Raw genomic sequence first — 5,000 nt, forward strand, 5'->3', positions numbered from 1 at the left:
CTGGGGAGTAACGGCCGTCTCGGAGATAAGGAGGAGAGTTTGGCCTGGAACGGAGGTGGTTGACGGAACACGGTTTTGTAAAGTTAAATTTACGGAAAAAGTAAAATCATTGCCATATTCCACAAAAATTGAGACGCTGGAAGGAGCTGAATACTTCAGGGTGATCCATGACAAGCAGGTCAGAGTTTGTCGATTGTGCATACAACCTGGGCACATAGTTAAAGATTGCCCTGAATTCAAGTGTTTCAAGTGCGGCAATCAAGGCCATTATGCGAGAGAGTGTGTCGGAGAGAAGGAAAGGAATGTTTGTGGAAGATGCAGAAAGAGATTGGCGGAGTGCAACTGTGGAGAAGTTATGACTGAAGAGGGGAGTCAAGTACTATTCGAGGAAGCAGTTGTATCATCGCAAGAAGGAGAAGAAGATGGAGGAGAGGACGTGGTGGAAGGTGGAGAGACGGAGGAAGGAAGAAGGGAGAAGAAAGAAGACCAGAAGATTAACGAAATTGGGAGCAGTATGGATTCGGAAATAAGAAGGTGGAGTTTTCAGGAGGAGAGGGGAAGTGGATTGGGGGGAAGCACGGGGGACTCACGGGTTTTGGGGGAAAGCACAGCACAAACAAGTACCTCGGGGGGTGAAGAAATGGAGAGGGTCTTAAGTTTAATGACAATAACAGAGACGGGTATGAACACGGGGAGCACAACGACTACTACACGTGAGACGGAGATGAACATTCCAGAAACGGCGGAGAACACGGGGAGCACAACGAACATTCCAGAATCGGCGATGAACACGGGGAGCACAATGAGCATTCCAGAATCGGCGATGAACACGGGGAGCACAACGGATGAGGGTGTAAAGAAGAAAAGTTGGCTGGATGAAATGGACTTGGAGGAGATATCGGACTCGGATGATGGGGAAAAATTTGAAAGAATGAGAGGAGGATACAGGAAGAGGAAAGCAGCGGAGGGGGGGGAGAGAAAGGGTGGAAGAGGAAAGAAACTGGATAAAAGGTAGAGGATAATGAAATTATATTTTATAATTTTATTATTTATTAGTATGGTAACAATAATGTCGATAAATGCGAATGGGTTGAGAACAATAGGAAAATTTAATAGAATAGTACACATAAAGAATTCTGATATTTTATGTATTCAAGAGACGCACTGGGATAATATGTGTGTTTTAGAAATTCAGAAAATATGGAGGGATTTTATTTATGTAAACAATGGTAGGGGGAATTCATGTGGGGTTGCAATTTTAATAAGGAAGGATGTAGTAGAAAATGTGAAGAAGATATATAATGATAATAATGGGAGGATTTTAATTTTAGATTTTGAATATATGAGTAGGGTTTTTAGGATTATAAATATTTATGCGCCGAATAATGAAATAGAGAGAAGGAATTTATTTTTAGAATTAGCGAAATGGTGCAAGGGAAACTGTATTTTAGTTGGGGATTTTAATGTAAAAATGGATAGACTAGATATGACAAGGGGAGCTATTTTTAGAAGTGACGTATCTAGGGGGGTTTTAAGGAAGATGATGGTTGAAAACAATTTAATTGATATATGGAGGGAGGAGAATCCGAATAAGAGAGAATTTTCTAGAAGGCAGGTGGTTTTAGGGGAATTGAAACAGACACGGATAGATTTGGTTTTAGTAAATGAAGGGTTAAGGAATTTTATGAAGGATATTAAATATATTTTTACAACTTTTAGTGATCATGCTGGGTTAACATTTTCGGTGGGGTTAGATAAGGAAAGGAAAGGGGGGGGAATATGGTGTATGAATGCAGGGTATCTAGGTGATGAGGAATACGGGAAACAACTTAAATCTTTGATAGAAGATGAAATGGAGGATAAGCAAAAAGGGAATGATAAGTGCAAGTGGTGGGAAAATGTTAAAGAAAAAATAAAAGTTTTTAGTATTAGATATGCAAGGAAGCAGAGGAGTAGGATGACAAGAGCAGAAAATTATTTAAGAACAAAATTGAATGAAGAAATGAAGAAATGTGATAGTGATCCTGATTATACTATTGAAAAGTTTTTAGATTTAAAAGCAAAATTGAGCAAATGTGAAATAGAGAAGTGTAAGGGTGCAATTATAAGAAGTAGGGCAAAATATGTTTTAGAAGGGGAGAAATGTACCTCGTTTTTTCTTGGTTTAGAAAAAACTAAACAGACGAAATCATATATTAGTGAGATTGAAAATGTAAAGGGTGAAGTGGTAAATGATTATGTTGAAATATTAGAAACTGTACAGAATTTTTATAAGGATTTATTTAAGAAAGGGGAGGTGGATGAGGGGTGTGTAAAAGAGATTTTAAGTAGTGTGGATGTGCAAATTGGTGTTGAAGATAAGCAAATGTGTGATAGGAAGATAACAATGGATGAAGTGAAAGATGCAATTAAGGGTTTACAAATAAATAAAAGTCCTGGAGTAGATGGACTAATTGCAGAGTTTTATAAAATGTATGAAAGTATTTTAGCACCTATTTTATTAGAAGTATATCAATATATGGAAGACAATGATACTGTTTCAGATTCCATGGTGACAGGGCTGATATCGATTTTATATAAAAATAAGGGGAGCAAACTGAAACTAGAAAATTATAGGCCAATTAGTTTATTAAACTCAGATTATAAGATTTTAGCTAAGATACTGGCAAATAGGATGAAGATGGTTTTAAATGATATTATAGCACCTACACAAAATTATAGTGTGCCTGGAAGAGATATAGCAGATACCATAACTACACTTAGAGATGTGATAAATAAAATGAATAGTGACAAGATGGGGGGGATTGTTTTAAGTATAGATTTTAATAAAGCTTTTGACAGGGTGGAACATGATTTTATGTTTAGGGTACTGGAAAAGTATGGGTTTGGAAATGGTATAATAAGATGGATAAAATTATTATATAGAAAGGCTAAAAGTAGGGTTAAATGTAATGGGGTTTTAACAGATTCTTTTATTCTTGAGAGGTCAGTGAGACAGGGGTGCCCTTTATCAGCTTTATTGTTTGTTTTATCGGTAGAACCCTTAGCGGCATACCTTAAAAAAGATCATTTTATAAATTGTGTAGAGACTCCGCAAGGAGGTTTTAGTTTAATTCATCAATATGCAGACGATACCACAATTACAGTCAGGGATGAGGGAAGTGTTAAAAGGGTGATGGAGTGTTTTAAAGTATATGAGAAAGCCTCAGGAGCTAAAGTGAATATGGAGAAGTCAGTAATAATGTATGTTGGGAAGAATAATGAGGGGACTTTTCCTTTTAAGGTGGTAAATGATTATTTTAAGGTGTTAGGTGTGTTTTTAGGGGTGAAGGAACAAGAAGCTAGGGATCTGACATGGAGTGGGGTTATAAATAAAGTTAGGAAGGTAGTAAATATGTGGAGGGGGAGGGCTTTGAAATTAAAAGGGAAAGTAATTGTTGTAAATTCCTTGCTGATGTCAATTTTTATTCATGTCATGAACGTTTTAGATGTACCAGAATGGGTTTTATCTGAAATGAATACGATTTTAGTTGATTTTTTATGGGATGGGAAAGGAGCGAAAATTTCTTTTAAAACATTGATTGCAGGATATGAGGAGGGGGGTTTGAAGTTGGTGGATTTAAATGTAAGGAAAAAAGCAATTAGAGTTAAAATGGTACGGAAATATTTATATGGTGAACTAGATTATGGATGGAAAAGATTTTTTAAGGAGTATTTGCAGGAGGTTGGGAGGATGGGGGACAATGGTTTATTGATGTGCATGAAAAAAGAAATGTTAAGTAATATACCATTGTTTTATAGAGAAGTGTTTGAAGCTTGGGGGGAGTTTTTACCAAATATTTATTATGAGTGTACCATTTTAGACAATATTTTAAATCAGCCAATTTTCTTAAATCCCAAGATACAATATAATAATAAGATGTTGTTTTGTAAATATTTTATGAGGGCTGGGATGAGACAGATTGGGGATATTTTATACGAGGTCATTCCAGGGTTTCTTACTGTACAAGCGATTTATGATAATGTTTGTGAAGTAGAAGATGAAATAAGTAAAACTACAATAGAAAATATGTATAAGAGAATTTTAGGGTGTATTCCTGAAGAATGGGTGCTTTTAATAAATACAGAGGTGGTTGAGAGAGCTAAGGGTTTACCGGTTTTATATTATGAAAGTAATGGGGAGAAACATGTTTTATCAGGTTTGAAAGTTAAAAAGATTTATGAAAAATGTATTTTAAGAGAGATAAAAGCTCCTGCTTCAGAAAAAGTGTGGTCTAGGGTATTTGTAAATATAGATGTAAAATCAATATGGAAGAATGTCAATGTCAAATATAATACTATAGAATGTGAAGATAATGATTTTAAATTGAAACATAATAGGATTTTTACGAACGTGGTTTTACATCAAATAAATAGAGACATTAAAAGAGAATGTGATATTTGTGGTACGGAGGTGGAAAATTTTATGCACTTTTTTATTGAATGTAGTGGATTACAAGGGTTTCATGAGTTTATAAAGGGGCTTTTAGAACAACATTGGGGAGAAGATATTGTAAATGGGGTTGAGTGGAGGAGGTTGTTTCTATTTGGTATAAATGGAAAAAGCAAAGTTTTTAATATTAATTTGATGAATTTTGTTCTTAGCCATGCTAGATACGCTGTAAGACAAAGAAGGAATTTAGGACATTATGAAGGGAAAATTGTGAGTGTGGAGGTTTTATTTAAAAGTATTTTAGAGAAAGATATTGAACTAATATATAAATATGGAGGATATAATTTTGAAAAACTGTTTGTGTGGGGGAGCACTTTTATCGAAATTGATCAAAATGGAAAACTTGCTTTTAATTATTAATTGGTTTTATTTTCTTTTCTTTTTTTTGATTTTGTAAAAGGATGAATTGTTCATCCTTTTTTATTATTATTGTTTGAATATTGTAAATATTATGTGTTTTTTCATAATAAAAGATAAAAAAAAAAAAAAGGTACGCCCGATCTCGTCT

This window comes from Salmo salar, chromosome 08 (genome assembly GCF_965601325.2).
Source record: "Salmo salar chromosome 08, fSalSal1, whole genome shotgun sequence".
NCBI classification, from domain to species: domain Eukaryota; kingdom Metazoa; phylum Chordata; class Actinopteri; order Salmoniformes; family Salmonidae; genus Salmo; species Salmo salar.